The sequence below is a fragment of the Phoca vitulina genome, unplaced genomic scaffold (genome assembly GCF_004348235.1).
Source record: "Phoca vitulina isolate PV1807 unplaced genomic scaffold, GSC_HSeal_1.0 scaffold2, whole genome shotgun sequence".
Classification (NCBI taxonomy): domain Eukaryota; kingdom Metazoa; phylum Chordata; class Mammalia; order Carnivora; family Phocidae; genus Phoca; species Phoca vitulina.
The window spans coordinates 54,261,726-54,281,583 of NW_022589705.1; the positions used below are offsets into that span (position 1 = coordinate 54,261,726).

The following is a 19,858-nucleotide window of genomic DNA, read 5'->3' on the forward strand; positions in this document are numbered from 1 at the left end:
CCTGCCACAGGTCTGCATGTCTAGGCTCATTCCTGGCTTACTGCATCTCTTCCTGAAGCCAAAAACCCATAAGGAGAAGAGAAATAGTGAATCCAAAGACAACATTCTCATGAAATTACATCAAATTCTGCTCACTTTCTGAGTGACCATGTGCAACCTACTGCCCCACTCTGAGCCTTGATGACCTCACTTGTAAAACCCTGGGGGTTGGTTTCCAGTAGACTGAGGTCCCTTCTAGATCTATCCTTCCATGATGCTGGAATACTACAAACCACCTGTGGCGAGAACTTACTTATAGAAGAATGAACCGTCAAACAAAGGCCCATTCTCCCTGGGACCTCAACATATTCAGATGTCTTTTTTGGAATCCAGAAGTCCCTAGTTATCTGCAGGGGGATATGTTCCAAGTCCCCCAGTGGATGTCTGAAACCGCAGATAGTACCAAACCCTATATTTACTATGTTTTTTCCCATACATACATAGGATCAAGTTTAATTTATAAATTAGGCTCAGTAAAAGATTAACAACAACAATAGTAAAATAGAACAATTATAACAATATACTGTAATAAAAATTATGTGACTGTGGTCTCTCTCTCTTCCAAAATTACTTACTGGGCTGTACTCACCTTCTTCTTGTAATGATGTAAGATGATAAAATGCCTATGTGATGAGATGAAGTGACACGAATGATGTAGACACTGGGACATAGCGTTAGGCTGTTACTGACCTTCCAACGGTACACCCAGGAGAATCATCTGCTTCCTGGCCGTGGTTGACGGTGGGTAAATGAATCTGCAGAAAGAGAAAGCATGGGTGAGGGGACTACTGTAACTTGCCCCTATCCCAACTTCAAAGTCAGACTGGAGGGAAGGTTCCCAAAAGAGCAGGGATTTGAAACTGAGAAGAAGAAGGAAAGAAGGGAGTAAAACAAAGTCCTATCCAACCCACTCAAGACATTAAGGAAGGTAGATGAGTTTGCATAGACTTCACAGTCAGGTGGTCTTAGAGTCAACTCCCCATTCCATCACTTACTATTTAAACTTAAACATGAACTTAATAAACTTAACCTCTCTGGGCCTGTTTCTACATCTGTTATAAAAAATAGGCTAATCATTTTTACTCACAATGACTTGTGGGGCTTGAAGGAGATGGTGTGTGAAAGTGGCTGTTCAGTGCAGTGAAGGTGTTCCAAATTGCTCATTGTTTTTATCGTGTGTTTCCTATTTAAAGAGAGTCAGGGACTGCCAAGAAAACACAAAGAAACTTAAGGCCAGATGTTTTCCAGCAAACACATCAATGAGAAACATGCTCTGGGAGCATCCTTCATCACAGTATCCTAAAACTGGAAGTGACTCTACTAATTTATCAATTACAGAATAATTACACCCGATTCAGTACTCTCTATCCTCACTGCCCACCACTGCTTGAATGCTGGCACTGAGGAGGGGATTCCACTGCTTGCCAGAATAGTGTAGTCATAGACAGAGGTGAGGTGAGGCAGACCACTGAAACGCTGAATGTCAGACCCAGTGGCCCTTCCTATAAATGAGGCCTCAATCTCCTTTACAACCCAATTGTCACCAGACTCTCTGCAGTTTTCAATCCCCTCCAAGTTCTATTATTCCACTGAGCCTTTGTTCTTGCTGTTCTCTTTCCTGGGGACCCTCCCCTCTTCCTGACCTAAGGAGACATCTACTCATCCTTTAAGATGAAGCTCAAACATCACCACCTCTGAGAAGTCCTCAGTGAACTCCCACCCGAACTGGTTTAAGTGTTCCTCTGCATCCCCAGCTCCTTTTACTGAGCACTCAACTAATATGAGTGATATGATCTGTCTCCGCGGACTGTGGTTCCTCAAAACCAAGGACCTTACCTTACAAACCTCATATCCCAGCTCTTCGCACAGGGCCTGACTCAATGAACAGAAGCTGTGTGAGATGCTGAGCTGCCCAAGGGGGCAGAGAGGCCTGTGTGGCGCAGGTAGTAGCTATGTTGCCTCGGGAGGAGCTGTCCAGGGAGTGTGGGTGGCAATAATTAGAGCCTGGGTCTGGTCTCCTGAGTAAGAGGAAATGGAGAAGAAAGGTTTTTATTTCAGAAATGCTCTGGGACTTGTTTTGGTTTTATGTCTGTCTGCCACCAGCTGAATTCATGGAGAAGCCTGTTGAAAGCATCATGACAGACGTTTCTTTGCTTCTCCATTATATCCAACAAATTGGTGGGATGCTGGACACATGTCTCAACCAAATTATGCTCCAAGAGCAAGATGGGAACTATTCTTTGAGTGGGTTTTGAACAAGGTAACGGGGTGTAATGCCATTACACGATAACCAAGTTATTTGGTCATTTGGGAGAAAGAGAGATGGACATCCTGCCAATTCACATACTTGACATTGTGCTAGGCACTTTCCACATGTTAGTTTACAATACATCTGTGAAATTCGGGATTGGTTGTCTATTTCACACATGGAGAAACTAAAGGTCTAGATGTCAAATAACGTGTGTGTGTGTAGAAAGCATCTTTATTTTTCTTTCTTTCTAAATTTAAATTCAATTAGCCAACATATAGTACATCATTAGTTTCAGATGTTAAATAACTTTTAACTAGTTCTACATGTAGTTAGGGATTGAACCAGGTATAATCCCCAAATGTACACTTTTTTACAGTCCCAGAACCGATGAGGTAAAGATTATAAGTTACCTGCCAAATATCCATCTCCCCCTTTACGGTTACATGTGGAACTCCTACTCTCTACTGGGCAAATTGCCATCAAGAATAAACATATTTCCCAGTCTCCCCTACGGCTGAAGAAGGTTCTATCCAATGGTATATAGTTAGAAGGGGCAAGTGGGGTTTCAGAGGAGGCTCCTGGTAAGGGAAAGAGCCTGCACCCTTTGTTTCCTGATTCCACCTGCTACTAAGCGAGGATCAGGTGTGCTACATGGAACTCCAGAAGCCATGTGGATCTTGAAGTGACCTTGAGGTTGGAAGCCATATGCTCAACTGGGGGCTCTGACAACTATGGCGCCTGTAACCAACTCTGCACCATCAGACTTCTTTCCTGTGACCAAGGAAATTCTGGTGTGGGTAAGTCTCTGTTTCTAAAGCTGAAATAATACTTATGACGTCTCAGCTCAATCGCAAATTCCCTGTGGGCCTGGACGCAAGTTGTTTAAACATTTTGGACCTCAGTTTTCTCATCTGGAAAATAAGTCGATTGAATTAGAAGGGCATTTTCGAGAAAGTTCTTTCTGACACTAAGGGACCCAGATACACAGTATCACACCAGGCAGCCAGCACCACCGGGTCTGCAAAAGCCACAGAATAGAAGAGCCTCTTTTCTAGGGATTTTCAAGTTAGTTAGAAAGAGAAACAGAACATTCATTCATTCATTCATTCATTCATTCAGAGTAGTGGATGTGGTGGTGTACTGCCCAGATGCCCCCTTAAGGGCATCTCCCCAGGTGCCAGGAGTGTTGGCTACTGAGAGTTCACAGCTGACTTCCTCTCCAAGAATCGCCCACTTGGAGGGTGCTGCCTCAAGCAAAGCCACGCCTGCTTTCTGACAGCCCGTTTTCATCAAAGGATTAATGTGGACGGTTCAGAGCCTGGCCCCCTTCCCTCAATTTGTGACAGCTTAGAAGGCCATCCCACCTAGAGTCCCAGCCCAAACCCCACTTGCCCCTTCTAACTAGTTCTCCCCCACCTGATCCTGCTTTGCTTACTCCCTCATGGGTGGTACTCCCTAAAGCACTCCTCCTAAACTGTCTGCATACAAATCCCCACCTCAGAGTCTGTTTCCCAGAGCACCCAACCTGAGACTGTTGATAGCAACATGGCGCTGTATGGGATTTTGGATCCCATCATGGGGCAGGGAGAGTGCTGAGAGCACCTGGCATGCTGAAGCCCTGAGATTGGGAGGACTTCTGCTCTTGGCGAGCAGGGGTGGGATCACAGTAAGAGGAAAGCACTGGCTGGTGCTTGTGGGGATGTCTGAGAGCTTTGGGGGGAAAGTAGTCATTATTAAGACTATGGAAAGAGATGGCTCAACTGAGTGTGATTGATGTATTGGAGAGAGTCAATGAAAGGCTGGAAGTGATTAATCACTAATTTAAGACAAACTATGAAAGTCAGAGGGGAGGGCCTCCTTGGCAGCATATCAAGAGATTCTCCTCTCCTGCAGCTGGAGAGCAGAAAATCTGAGGACTGGGCCTGCACTTAATTAAAAGGGTAGCAGAGATTCAGTGAAAGTATCATTTTCCACCCTGCTGTGACTAAGGTCAGGGCCCTGTTTAGGAAGGAGTGGGACCCTCAGATATGGGGTGAGCACATGTGGGTTGATGTACTTGAGAACCTGGGACCCTGCCCCTCCAGCTGTGCTAGATCTTCTGGGCTGCAGAAGTGGCCCAATATTCCTAGTTATGGACCAATCTCCCCCCTGCTTGAAGATGACAACGGAGGACTTGGCCCAACAAGGTAGCACATGTCTGCTTCAGGACTTCCCTTCCAGGCCACCAGACCAAACACTAGGACTAAGCCACCCCATAATCCCACCATGGACATGCTGGGCCTTTAGGAAGGGCTATATCCTAAAGGAGCCACAGGGCCCAGCCCGTCTGCATTGGCAGGTGCTAGGTGCCCGTGCCTGGGACTGAATCCAGGGGCAATAGACGGTGGGAAAAGAGAGCATTTATTGATATACGAGCACTCTCCCCAGAAACAGGATTTAACACACGACAAGGATCCTGAGAGACAGTCCCAATATGCCAGGAGGTTGGCTGTGGGGATCTTGCAGATGATCACGTGAAGTGCCCACCCTAAGTGAAGTGGAAACACCAGGACAGAGAAGAAAAGAAAAGATCAAAAGGCTCAGAAAAGTGGGCATGCTGGGGTGATTGGCCACAGAAAGCCAAGGGGCCCGATCTAAGACACTCAACGACTATGTACTGAGTAGCAACCCCTATGGAGACAGGCACTGTGATAATTTCTTGGGATTCTGGGATGAATAAGCATGGCCTGGTCCATATGGTATCTATAAGCTATGATTATGGAGTAAGGAGACTGATTTTTAAAAACAAAATTACTCAGAATAGATGCTTCCAAATGGGTGTGACTCTTTTAAAAAGTCCTGCTGGGAAACCAGGCTTCTCACTGATACAGGGGAAAAGCAGGGGAGGTAGTCACGTGACCTGGGTTTAAGTCTGGTCTCCATAGGAGGCTCCCCTCAACCCACAGTGTAAACCTGTGCGACCTGGGAGAAATGTTTTAACTTCTCTGAGCCCTAAGTTTCTCAAGTGTAAAATTCAGATGATAATTTCTGCCCTGGTGGGGTGCTGCTCCATTTAAATTAAAGTGAAATAGTATAAACAAAGGTCTCATTCAGTAAATGCAACATAAGTACTCAATAAAAGCTGGTTCCTTTTCCTTCTCTTATGAATCGATTACTCTCTTAACAACTCCCTTCAGTAAAGTCCCACTTCAGTTTAGTTTAAAAGCCAAATAAAAAAAATTATTCTAGTTTTTTCTTCCTTCTGTCATTCTTCCCTTTCTTGTACTCATTACTTTAGCAAGCATGGACTGGAACACCTCGTGTTTCCTTCACTCGTCTTCTTCACATGTCTCTGAAAGACTTTTGCTTATTTTTATACAATGTGCATAGCCCTATGGGATGAGGATTCACCCCCCTAGGAGACTCAGAAGGCTACTGGGTCTGAAGCTACTGGAAAATCTGGAGCTGAAGCCTGAAGCTGGGGTTCTGGATCTGAAGCTACTGGAAAATCTGGAGCAATAGCAGCTTCCCTGAGATAAACCTCGACCTTCATGATGGGATATGTTTGAGAAGTCTGCCTTCATCGGGATATCTAACCTACACATCAAAAGTGAAATAGGATAAGAATGAAGTGGCAATACAGAGCAATGAATGCAAAGATGAGCTATCTTATCTGTAAAATAATACTAATACACGCTGAGCACGTACTGAGCATCACACACAGACATTGGACAAGAGCCTGGGGAGACAAAGGTGCCTGAGACGTAACTTCTGAGAGCTCAGAGTCTAGGGAGAGAGGCCAGTGGGCTCGTAGGTGACTACAGCTGTGTGCTAGGAGACAGAGCAAAGGATGCTGGAAGCAATTCCCTCCATCCCGGGCATTGGGAGGCTTCACAGAGGAGACGCCCCTTGGCCGGAAACTTGAGGATGAAATGGACAGGGTGAGGAGGATGGCATTTCAGGCAGAGGGAACAGCATGTGCAAAGCATAGGGGTCAGAACAGCAAGGGACGTTTGGTTAACTACAAGTTGTTCAGTAGATGCTGGAACACTGCAGGCCGGCTGTGGTACCAGAGTGGTAGACAGGTTACACGGGGACCTTCTGCCCTGGTTGCCTTGGTATCACCCTGCTTAGGCCTGTTGTCCTAGCGTTAAAATAATAGCATTCGCTTTCGCCCTCCAAAGTATCACTGCTTGGGCAATAAACTGTAGAGTCACCTGGTTTTATGCAGGAGAGGAGCATGCTCCAGCCTGTGTGGTGAGTGATCACCCCGGCTGCCACATGGACAGCTAGGAGGGGTGAGACTGGAGGCTTGATGGTGGCCTTTTGAGGTCCCATCTGGGCCTGGCATTCTCTGATCCAGACAACTCTGGACCAGGCACCAATTCTAGAAGAACACAGAACTGTCTTTTACTAATGGATAAATGCCTAATGAGCCCATAGACATGGCGGGGTTGAGAGGAGGGCGATAGACCTTTGTGGCCTGAGGTGTTCTGGGCAGAATTCCTGGACAAGGTGATCTGGACCTTGACCTTGAAGGATGGGTAGGATTTAAATAGTCAGAGGCATGGAGGTAGACCTGGTGTGAGCCAAGGTACGAAGGTAGAGATGATGAGGGAGAGCAATGAGAATACTAAGAACCCTTATATAACAAAACTACCACCCAAACTTAGTAACAGATTATAAGCATATGCTCTTGTTATTTCTCCAGACTCCTGTCACGTCTCTGGGTAGAGTGCAGGGCAGTGTGTTAACCTGTGTATTTCCAGAGCACTTTGGGCACAGCACTGGGAGCCTTTCCAGCTGCACAAGGGGGCTCAGTATAGGGTCTGCCCCTTGCTGTAGTAGAGGCTCCCAAGGCCAGCACCATGCACCCTTAAAGCCCCAGAGCTTGGAACAGACAAGGCACCCAGCAGGCCTGGTGGATTGATTGACTGCACAGAAAACAGAAGCTTGGAAGCGTTGAGTGACTTGTTCAAGGTCACACGGGGAGCAGATGCCAGCACTGGAGCTTCAACCCAAGACTCTAGAACCCTGTGCATGTGGCCACAAGTACTCAAAACGTAGTCCTTAGCATTGTGATGCATCACAGTTAAGAAGTGATTCTAACTAAGGTCCTCCTCTTTTTGCCTCTCTGGGTCTTTGCATGTCCTTCAGCCCACCACGACCCTTTCCTCCCTCTGTGAAACGTCACGTGTCCTTCAAGGGCCTGCCAGAATGTCCATCCTCTGTGCTGCTGTTCCCACCTCCCTGGCTGACTGAGTGACCCCTCCTCTGGGCTGCATAGCACCATGCTCAAACAGCATGCGTCTATTGTAGACTGCATTGTAAAGTGGGGTTTTACAGAGTAGAACTCATAGTAGGGTCTGCCGTCCATGCTGCACTGAGAACCCCTAGGGGACAGGGGATTGTATCTCATTTATCTTTGGATCCACAGTACTCAGACTAGCTCCTGGTCCATTGTAGGTATTTGGCGAAAATGTGTTGACTAAATGAATGTACTTAGCCCTTATCCAGGGCTCTTGATGTGATCATATACTACTATATTACCAGGTTTTCAGCAGGGTTCAGCCCATGGGAAACCCTAGCAGCAGATCAGAGGCTGGGAGGAGAGAGAGGTGAGCTATTTTTTCCTCCTCTCCCTCTTTCAAGCTTAGAGGGCACTGAATTAGTTTGCGAGAGCTGCCATAACAAAGTACAACAGACTAGGCGGCTTAAACAACAGAAACATTTTTCCCCCCAGTCCTGGAGGTGAGAAGTCCAAGATCAAGATTTTGACCAGGTTGGTTTCTTTTGATGTCTCTTTCCTTGGCTTGTAATTGACTTCTCTTCTTGTCTTCACATGGCCTTCCCTCTGCATAGTTTGTGTCCAAATGTCCTCTTCTTGTAAGAACACCAGTCATATTGGATTAGTGCCCACCAAAATGACCTCATTTTAACTTAAGTATCTCTTGAAAGACTCCCATCTCCAAATACAGTCACATTCTGAAGTACTGGGGGTTAGGCCTTCAACATATAATTTTGGGAAGGGGGACACAATTCAGCTTGTAACAGGAGCTAAAGTCTCCCCACTGTTGTGACTCCCTGGGGGCTAGTCCCTAACCCTGCCTATACCTCTGCAATAGTGTCTTTATAAACGCTATTCAATGTGAACCCTTTATAAGTGTGCTGGCTGTTTTCTGGCAGGCCTCTCACGGATACAGATATCGATGACTATGGTGGAAATAACCTACAACCACTATAAAGTTCCTCAAAAAAGGCAAAGTTTAATACTAAACTGTGATGAATTCAAAGCCAAGTAACAGATCCTTCCCTTCCTGTGCCTCATTCTCCTCATCTGCAAAATGGGAATACTAAAAGCAATCCCGTGACCCTTATGAGAGTCCACTGTGATAGAGGGCAGAACAGCTCTGCAAACTGGAAAGGGCAATGAGAGTAGAAGAGTACTGAGTCCACAGGGTGGACCCGCTTTTCCAGGAGCAGAGAACAGCTCTACAACTCTTAAGTTCCTAGGTCAGGAGCCTGCAGATCAAAGCTGTAAAAACAGGAGAGGGACGTCAAAAAGGACAAGACCTTGCTGCTAGCAACAGAGAAAGGGTGGGGCAGGAGGTGGGGCAATTTTTAATGGGCCTCTCATCGGGATAAGTTCTAGACACAAGGGAGGGCCTCTTTCCTCCTCCTTGGTAATAATGACCCACCTCATGGGCTTGCTGAGTATCTGTGGAAAACAGCCCAGGCAGAGATCCTGGATACGTCTATTTATGATGATGTTGACATAGAGAGGACCAGTATATTCATGCAGAGGCCATGTTTCCTGTTTCTATAAACATCTTCAATGTGAGAAAAGCCTTCAATGGGTCCATGGGCACAATTTATAGCTTGCTCTGTGCCAACATAAATCAAGCGTGCATACCATCCCAGTGAAATAACTCAGATCGTTGATTTAGGGTGGTAAGGATCTGCAAACAGCCTGGATTCCAAGGCAACTCATTCTTACACCCTGTGATGGGGTTAGCTTTTGTCTTTGGGAGCAGAGAGGGTCAATCTGGCCACACGGTGCGGTAGAAAGCATGTGGATTTTGGTGTTAGACAGTATGGGTTCAAAGTGCTGGTGATTCAGGCTTAGTTTCCTCCTCTGTAAAACCAGCCATCAGCTGCCTCAAGAAATTGTTAGAAGAATTAAATGAGGCCATAGGGCCTTGGTAGGTGCTACTTTGGTGATAAAGTCACCTTTATTTCTCTAAGCTCTTGCATTCTGTTTTGTTTCTTATATCTTCTAATTTAAAACTGGTCTCCAAATTAGCAGAAGTGGAGTCAGTCACAAGGTGTGAGCACCAAAGACACTTGGAACACTTGGCAGTGTGCTTGAAGACAATGAACAGGGGGCCCAAGCCTCAGTCCGGAGCTTTGTCCAGAGCAGCACGTTGAAGACCACAAAGCCCTTTCTCTTGCACGGGCTCGTTTGGATGCAAATTCTCATAACTATCTTTGTGTGGGACAAATGATTTTACTTCAGAATAATAATAAATGGAATAATAGCTTAACAAGACAAGTCAAGTTGCAGCCCATAACGTTGTACTCTTGGGGATTAAACTGGTTCATGGGCCACTGGGGATCCTTAGCAGTTTCTGAAAAAGAGTATTGCTATTAAGATTGAGTTCATATGAATACTCTGTGGATGGATTTTTTTTTTTTTTTTTTTGCCAGCCTGTTCAATGTCTATACAATCTTAGAAGCAGCAGAAAATAATATGTGCAGTGTCTCTTACGACTCAAACCTTGGGAGTATTGTGTTTAGTGGATTCAGAAGACCTGACTTTGGCCCTCACTCTGCTATTTGCTTACCATGAGACTTTGCAAAATCATTTTCCCACTCTTGGAAAAGAAACATCATCCCAATCCTAGCTAACCCACAGGCAGACGGCGGGGAGACCCAGTGAGAAGATGAGTGTGTGGTAGTTTATTAACCGTGACTATCAGGCATCCCAGTGCCAAAAAGAGAATGCTGACTTTGCTCCCCAAACCTCAGCCTCGCCCCACTTCAGTCAAAGGCATCAGCATCTCCCTACCCCCTGGGGTCCTCCCCTGCTGCTGTCATTCCTCAGCAAGCCCTTTGACTGCTTCCTTATATGTCGAGCAGTCACGGTTATATTAAAATATTAAAAATATTTTCAGCCTTTTATTTTATTTGAGTTACAGAAATGATGCAACACTTATGCAAAATATTTTAACGTACCCTGCACCCAGATTTCCCAAATGTTAACATTTTACCGGACATGCTTTATCTCTAAGATTAGGTAGGTAGGTAGGTAGATAGATAGATAGATAGATAGATAGATGGATAGATAGACAGACAGACAGATAGATACCTTGCTCCTTCAGGCTGTTTAAGTGTTAGCCAAAATGCCGCCTCTGAAAGGTCACCTTCCCTGACCATTTAATCCCTTAAATCCACCTCCGCACCCTGTCACACCATCCTCACTGAAGTTCTCAGCAATGCTGATACTTTTCTTAATATTTGCTGGTCCCCTCTCTGCCTCCCTGGCTAGGATGGAAGTTTTCTGCGTACCTTGTCTTGCTCACTGCTGAATTCTCAGAACCTAGAACAGAGCCTGCAAAGAACTGACACTGAATCCCCGCTTTGCTGAATCAGCAACATGGGGAGCTGGTAGGTCTGGCCTGTGTGGGATCCAAATAGGCACATGGCGTGGTCTCTATGTTCAGAGTGTAGATGTCCCCCAGCGCCTGCACGCCCTAGCTGCAACATTCACTTGCATCAAGAAATCACTGCTGTATCCTGTTCTAGGAGGAGATGACCTAAAGCATGGCTACCATTTCCATGGAAGTCCTCTGAGAAAGAGAGAAAACTACACCAATGCTCACAGACACAGAAAGAGAGAGCATGGCCAGTTTAGTGGTTTATGTATGGCTCTGGAGACTGCCTTGTTCACATTCAGGTTCTGCCACTTACTACTGTGTGACCTTGGGCAAATTACTTGAACACTCTGTGTCTCGGTCGCCTTATGTGTAACATACAGATAATAAAAATATCTTCTTCATAAGCTGTTTGATGAGTAAATGCATTAATATATTTTAAATGCTTGGCGCCATGCCTGGCACAGAGTCCGTGTTCAGGAAGGGTCAGCACAACTTATGTTACATAACTGAGAGCAAACAGTATGTACTGCTTTAGAGGGTTTGGGTTTTTTTTTTCCATTTGGCCAAATATCCTGAATATTCCACGTAAATACCTGTGACATGATTATTAATGGCTAATATCTTTCCATCATACAGATGCACGGTAAGTTTCCTAACTTGTCCCCATCGCTAGATACTTAAGGTGCTTCTGATTTTGCTCTATTATAAACAACACTACGCCGAACATCCTCGCATGTGTATCATCACACATACTGGCAACTATTTCTTCTCATTGTATTCCCAGAAACAGAATTGTTGGGTCAAAGGCTATGCATATTTTCTGACCTGAGATGTAGATTCCAAGTGCCTGGGACAGGTTTTCCTGACAGAGGCGTTTCCTCGGGGTCCCAAGTCCAGAGGCCAGGGCGGCTCCCATTTCCAGCCAATTCCACATTGCCCTGTGTCCCTGGGCCAGCCAGGCAGCAGTCTGTGTGTCTTGTGGAGGCCGCCACAGGTTCCAGTCATCCTGTTTACTCTGCTCTGGGCAGGAAAACAACCTGGATGTTTTCTCCTCAGAAGGGATCAGAGACCTTTGCTTTGAACTTCATCTAAGAGAATAAAAACAACCATACCCACCATGCCTGCTCTTTCCCGGCTGGCTTTTCCTCTGTTCTTTGACTTGTGATATCACATTTGGAAAAGCATCCGTGCTTCAGGAGCCCTTTCACTCACGGCCTCCCCACCCCATCACCCGGCAGAAACGCTTCTGTTCTTTACAGCTTAGCTCAAATGCCACTTCTTCCAGGAAGCCCTCTCCCTTTTAACCCATGCACCCTGGTGGGAGGCAAAAAAATATATTTAGTTTTTGATGTGCTTGCTCACATATCGTGGAATGCCTTTTCCCACAAGAGGAGAAGTGTCTGCTGGCTGTTGATTTTAAGGTATGAGCAGTCCTTATACATCCTCTCCCCCCTACTTCCCCAGTTAAATAGGGATCAATCACTCTGGAGCAGGAAGAGTGGGCCAACACTGGTACTCAAGTTGAAAAGGGAGAATGGCCTGGCTCTGGCAGGGGTTCTCCGAGATGGCAAAATAAATTGTGGCAGCTGCTGGTCTGCAAAGAGGAGGACCTGCATCCCACTCCCGGATAGCACCCCTCACCCAGGACGGGGCAGAACCTCTGAAAGGGTCAAAGAAAAAGCCATAAGACTTAACAGGAAGAGCCGTGCAAAGAGAACAGAAGGAACAGACCTAGGTTTTGTGGGGCTTGAAGCATATGCAATTTGGGGAGGGGGAAGCTTTCCTTAAGAAAAAGAATTACAAATATAAAATGTCTATGACCACTCCAACTTACCCAACAGGGGAAGCGTGATGGAGGAGATGGGGTGGGGAATGGAAGAAGCAGCATTTTCACTGACTGAGCTTAAAAAATCATACTTCTGCAAATTTTATAATAATATCTGAGCTATGGGCACATTCCAGGGTCCCTCTCAGAGGGGGCTGTGCAAGCGAGGGGCTCTGAAGCTTGAGCTTCATTAACGTCACCCTTGTGGTTAGAACTTTCTGGAGCTGAAGACCAGAGACAGACTCTTCTCTAAACTCCATCCCTTATAAGCCTCCAGGGTTTGGGGCAACCTCCACCTCGTAGAGCTGAGATGGAATCTTCTGCCAAATGCAACGGGGATGGCAAGCCAGATTTATTTGGTTTAGAAATACAAATAAATATGATATTTCTTGCACTGAAGTATCCTAAAACATCTTCCCTATACCATACTCAGGAAATACCTTTATTTTTAAAAGGTGATCAAACAATATATCCTGAGAAAATGATTTCCCTTCACGAGTCTCAGTCTCCCCATCTCAAACACGGGGATGATAAAACTGACCTCATCACTGGGACGGCGTGAGAAGGAAATGAGCTAATATGCAGAAAGATCCTGGCACAGGGGAGCCATTATTTCTGAGCATCTGCTCGGCCCCTGGCCCTTGGGGAGGTCCTGGGCACAGGCCTGGTAACTGCCAGCTCACAGACGACAGGAGCTTACTTAGACTGAGGCCCCAAGGGCTCGGGGAACGTCAGCCGGCTTTGGGAGCACACCTGGATCCAGCAGTCTGGGGCAGTAGATCCAAACACAAGCCCTGCCTTGCTGTCTTCCATGGCAAATCATGTACCCTCTGAGGACCTGAATTTCCACCAGAATCTGGGGAGAATGTCAGAAGGACTAGCCAAGGTAAGCACCTAGCACAGAACAGGTAGAGGTGGAAATATGTTCTGTTAAATTCACTCCTACCCTGGCTGAGGTTCTTTGGTGGAACCCTCCCTCTGGTTCCCTGGGAGGCATTTCTGAATCCTTCTTCTCTACAAGAAACAGACTCAAGCTCCAGGCGGAAGGCTCAGGATACTTCCTCCTTCCTCTTAGTTCTACTGAATTCTATTTAAATGAAGCATCCTCCTCCAAGCAGGAAACTCAAACCACTTCCTCCGACTAGAAAGTTTTTGCAATGTCCCTTTTTCTTGACATCTGGCCAGATGCCCAGCTGTGAGGAGCCAGAAGCCTTTGATATTGGGGGGTGGCTCTGTGACACTTTTTCCTGGTTCCTGTGCTGACTCAGCACAATGGGTCCGGACGGGGAACCCAAGTCTCCATCCCCGAGCTCTTCCCCATTGCCCTCCTGAGGCTTCCTACCTATTGGCATCATTCAGTGCTCCAGGCCGCCAGCTGCCAAGATGGCAGGCCGCATCCAGTGATGCTCGTCCACTCCCAGTATCTTCTCCCTCGATGCGTTTCCCCACTGCACCAGCTGTGTCTTTGCCGCAGCTCATTCTCAGGAGGACGAGGGACATCCTGATATCAGAAGCTGGGTGCTGGACTGAGAGCCAGGAGCCCTTGGTTTTGCCAGCAATGCGTGCAGTGTCAGCAATGTCCCCAAACTTCTACTTTTTCATGTGCAAAATAATAGGGGCTGAACCAGACTGGTCGGAGGGGTCCTCTAAAGAGCAGTCCATATGCCCCTCATCCTACTGCTTGCTCTTTGTGTTAAGGACCCAGCTCCCTGTTCATGTCAGCATAACGTTCAAACTCCAGTGCTTTTCTTTAAACCTCTTATTCACTGAGCACTTGCTAGAGACCAGGCCCCATGCCAGGACCTGAAGATATTTAAATGAATAACATTGCTCCTACTCTGAAGGAGATCCCAGTGAGAAACGAGAACATTTAAAGATGATAAGAAAGGGGCTAATTGCTGGGGGGTGGGGGGGGAACCCACAGGGCTGGCTACCACAGGCCCCTTGGAGCCCTTTTCCCAGAGGGAGAACCACTCCAGGTCTTGAGGATTCAGTAGGTCTCAGAGTTCAGAGAAGGTGAGGGAAGGGTGTTCCAAAAAGAGGGAACAGCGTGTGCAGAGATTTAGAAGGAATTCAACATGGCTGCCACCGCAGTGCTCCTGTCATGAGCAGCAGAAGAGTCCGGGAAAGAGAACAGAGCACGTGCCAGAGGTTTTTGGACCTTGAACCTCCCCACACAGAAGGAGATACCTCTGTCTGAATGCAGTTTCTGGAAGTTTCCAGTGCAATCAGAGGTCAAGGCACTTGCCAAACCCAGATAGCAGAAGCAACCTCCATGCACCACAACCCAAAGTGGCTTGAGCCCAGGACTCTTAGCTGGTTTCACAGCAGAGTCTCTGACTAAGACTTGAAGAAAACAGTCTTAAAAGTAAGACAAATATTTAGAGTTTTAAAAGCTCAGCCTACAAATTAGGAGGAATGGGAAACTTGTTCTAACTTGTTCAGATGTGCAACTTTGTTCTAATTTAAAGCAGACTTTGTTTTCTGGTGGGAGATAGATCGAAATCCTCCTGACTGCTCGATAATATGATGGAAACCACTTCTGAGGAGCCAGTGTTTTATGTTAGAGACAACCAAATTTAATAAGGTAACAGAAGAAAAAAAAAAGTGACGTCAATACGGCTTTATCTGAAAATCAAATGAAATATGCTATTGACCTGACTGCAGTTGTTCTAGTCTTAACTGCTGTAGAAGGGAAAAGTGAAATGTTTCCATCTCCGGATCCTCTTTGCATTCCCCATCCCCTGACCCTAAGATATTCATTCCGCAAAAACTAAGCTTGCTCAGCAAAAGGAAGATGGAGATTCACTTCACTTTTCTCCATCCTTCCAGTGCAGGAGGGAACTAATATTTCCTTAGTACCTGCTCTGTGCCTGGCCCTTTGTCTGCACTGAACTTTCACTATAACGTGGAACTCTATGAGGAGCCCACTGTTTTCTCCTTTTTAAAGAGGCAGCAACCAAGGCTCAGAGAGGTTAGGTGAACTTGTTAAGGTCACACAGCTCAGTTAACATTATCCCTGTGACTGACTGAGTTAGGGTTGTGATCTCCTTCTTGCCTGACCCAGAAGCCCGTGCTCCTTCCCCCGCCCCACTGCCTTCCTAGATTCCAGATGTTTGGTGCATGGAGGGTGGCTATCTACACATAGTGTCTGTGAATGAAGGGCTTTCAATGGAATCGTATAAGTCCATTTAATCATTCATTCATCCAACAAGTAATTCTTGGGTGCCATGGTGCGCCAGGCATTATTCTAGGCACTGGGAATCAGATGGGCAAGTCCCTGCCTTTGTGTATTCACACCTTATGGGTGGAACAGTGTGGTGGGTGTAAGTGAGGACTCAGGAGCCACACACCTGAGATCACATCTCATTCCTGCTGCCGGCAACCTGTGTGACTACGGACACATTGTCTCGCCTCTCTGTACCTCCGTCTCCTCATCTGTACAGAGGGGCAAATCGTAGTCTCTGCCTTTATAGCTGTTATGAGGACCGAATAGGCTGGTATTTGCAAAGCATTTAGAGCACAGGAGTATTGCTAAATAGATAGCGGGGGAACACAGGCAATAACAAGGCAAGATATGTAGCGTGTTACATGATATCAAGTGTGAAGATGAAAACTAAATCAGGACGGAATGGGGATAGAGTATGATGGAGCTGGTTTGCAATTTTAGTTAGGGTGACCAGGGAAGGCCACACTGAGAAGGTGTCATCTGAACAAAGACCTAAAGGTCAGTGAGCTGACAGGAGCCATGCTTGGGCCTTGCCTTGATGGTTCAGAAGGCAAGGAAGGATTTTATGGCCCTACCTCTGAATCTTAATTATGAGTGTTGATTTCCTCAAACTGTAAATTTAGTGACATGCTTAACAAATTACATCATTATATCATTTTGTGATATAAATTATCAATGTGTTTGTAAAATATTCAGCCTCTAATGTGGTCTCAGAGACTGGTAAGGGATAAAGTCATTTCTGGAATATTCCTTTTTAATAAGAACAGAATTACTGAAGTTAACTCGTGCTTTATAAGGTACATTCACAATCCTTATCTCATAGATAAAGCCGGCCCCAGCTGTTTGCAGGGCCCATACAAGTGTGCCTGCATTCTGCCCTTGACTTTCTCTTGGCTCACACCTTGCTGAGACTCCTCAGTCTCGGGAGGGGATGGCGGCGTGAGGACATCGCTGAGTCTAGCTGTCCCCTGAGTGAGAAGGATCAAGTCCGACCACATGCCCACTGCCCTGATCATATAGAAATGGTCTTCTTAGATGCTGGAATGCTTGAAGAGCAATTTTATTTTCGTGTATTCTCTGTATGCTCTCTGAAAATTGTTTTTTATGCTTCCATGGCTCAGAAGTTAGGAATCTAGTTAACAAATTTCATCCTTATTACTATAATGTGAGATAAAGAATATTGGCCTGGGAGGCTGGAGACAAGGGTTCAACTCTGGGCTCTGTTATTAACTCCCATGTGTCTGTGCACATCACAACTTCTGTCTCTGGCTCTCAGTCCTCTGTCTACAAAATGAGGAGGTCAAGAAAGAGGCGGGGGCGCCTGGGTGGCTCAGTCGGTTAAGCGTCTGACTCTTGATTTCCGCTCAGGTCATGATCTAATGGTTGTAAGATCTAGCCTCAGTCTGGCTCCATACTGGGTGGGGAGCCTACTTGGGATTCTCTCTCTCTCTCCCTCTGCCCCTCCCCACACCCCCCTCTAAAAAAAAAAGAAAATGAGGAGGTAAGGGGACACATACGCATACACACACACACACACACACACACACACACACACACACACACCCTGCTTTTTATTTACTGCTTGTCTTCTCTGGACCAGGCATAGGAAACACACTATTTCATTTTAAGATCACAACAATCCTAAGTCAGTGTCATTACTGTTACACAACAGGTATAATGTTGTTCAGTGAAAAGAGGCCAAGAGCAAGACTGGAACCCAGGCCCAGCCCGCTACTGGCTGCAATTGCTTAAGGCTTTCTAAGAATCTTCCTAAGACTGTCATTACCGATCTTTGAGAACGTAGGGAGTTCTCCACCTGGTTTTTGGCAGAAACCATCCCTGTCCCCTTGACTCTTCCTTTTCTGCAGCTTGAGTTGTAGATAATCTCCTTTTCCCTCCAGTGCCTGTCTCATGGGTTTCCGCCCAGTTACGAAGAACCACCCCCCCAGCAAAAGGAAAACACAGGGAATAGACTGGCATGCAAGTGACAGTCGCTGTCCAAAGTGATCCTCCATTTCATCATCTTGCCCTTGGAGGCAGACCAGACTAAACACAGAAACGGTGCTTCCAAGTGGGGCCAGAAGCCTCCCCCAAAGTGGCTCACTCAGTTTCATAAGAAGCCCGGGTCTCCTGGGGATCAGCTGTCAGCCCTGAGACCTTCCTCTGGAAGCCCCTTCCCATGGCATGGCAGAGAGCAGACAGGTGGTATGGTCTCAGGGAGAGACACTCTGTGTAGCACAGCCTCTAATTCTCCGTGTGACCTGGGGCAAGTTGCTTCCTCCATTATTAGTAAGAGGGCATTGGAGCTGGTCTAGGGGAAGCAGGAATCTCAGAGTTTGGGAATGAGCCAAACTGGGTTTGGACCCCAGTTCCGCCACTTACCAGGAGAATATGAGATGTGACCTTGCAGTCAAGGCACTTGGCATCTCATCTAGAGTTCCTCTGCTCTAAACTTGAACCTGGACTGGTTCAAGTTTAGAGCATCAGGCTCTGCTGCTCACTAGCTGTGGGGCAGTGGGGGCATCACTAGCTCCCTGGGCCTCAGCTTCCTCATCTGTAAAATGCACAGCATAACAAAGTTCTACCCACTTCAAACTATCAGCTGCTCCTACCAGTGCAACTGGCTTTAGAGGCTGTGGCGGTCTTTGAATACATCAAGGCAAGACTGTGCAGTCAGATTGGATTTCTCGAAGTCACTTAAAGCTGTAGAGAGTGGTGGTTCTCAAACTTTAGTGTGTATATGAATCATCTGAGATCTAGTTACAATGCAGCTTCTGATCCAGTAGGTCAGGAGACGGGCGCGGCGCAGAGATGCTGCTCTCCTTGCAAGTTTTCGGAGCACGCAGGTCCGAGGCCCACACTTTGAGTAGCAAGGATTTAGAGTCACGTGGCTTCCATAGCACAGACAATAATGAATCCATTATGATGATTACAAAGCAATAGCCCGTTTTTAGTGATTTATTGTTGAATTCATTAGATAAAGAAATGTTCATAGAGGGCCTGCTGTGTTCCGGGCACAATGGTGGGAAGTAGGATTTCAGTGGGAAACAAGGGCCAGGGCCTACCTTCCCAGAGTATTTATTCTAGTGGCAGAGAGGAATCAAGCAAGCAACTAAGATAACCCAGGTATAGGGCTTGGGGGTGTCCAGCATGTTGAGGGGGCAGAGGGCTGGAGAGCGTCAGGTAAGGCCTCCGGGATGAAGGGACAGGGAGGCAAAAAACTGGCTCTGAGAAAGAGGGGTACTGCAGGCAGAGGGAACAGCATTGCTGGGGGCAAGGCCACCCAGCCAGTCAGAAGCTCAATCTTGATTCGAATCAGGTCTGTCTGATTCAAGATTTACTCTTGCTGGTATCTTCCACGACGCATGAATCAAGTCTTGCACAAAGCTTCCAGCGGTCCTTCCCCAGTGATGTCAGAGCACCTGGCCTCAGAATGAAAAGATATCTGGGGAGCAGAGGTCTCAGCATCACCTGACAGCCATGGCAATTACGAAATTTGCCTCCACACGAAACATGTTGCACCACCAACACCATCCAGGCTTGGCTTCCAGTTCCTTCCTCCTGAAGACATGTGACTGGGAAGTGTGGTTGCCCTCCCATCGCTGCTAATAATAACCCTTACTTTTTTTAACCAACAATGAACTTTGGAACTTGGATGTTGGTAGCCAGTCACATCAGCTGGCTATTCCTTGGGTGAAGTTCATCGGAAACTTATCTTACCTACCTTACGTACAGCAGTGTTCCTAAAATGCTAAGCTTGGTGACTGGCATATTATAAGCACTCAGTATGAGAAGGAAAGAGAGTCAGAGGGGTTAAGTGATTTCCTTAGTCTCCAAAGCAGGTAAATGGTAACTCAAATTTGAAATTAAGTCTACCT

The 19,858-nt window shown here is 46.5% G+C and overlaps 1 long non-coding RNA gene across 1 annotated transcript in view; it reads right to left on the reverse strand.

Annotated features, from left to right (window-relative positions):
- Positions 1-609: 609 nt before the first annotated feature.
- Positions 610-19,858, reverse strand: part of LOC116646867 — a 36,686-nt gene continuing 17,437 nt past the window's right edge. Inside the window, exons 3-5 of the long non-coding RNA XR_004302231.1 lie at positions 1,876-2,057; positions 1,127-1,243; positions 610-794 (exon numbers count right to left, since the gene is read on the reverse strand). This is a non-coding gene — a long non-coding RNA (uncharacterized LOC116646867). The remainder of the gene's footprint in view (positions 795-1,126; positions 1,244-1,875; positions 2,058-19,858) is intronic.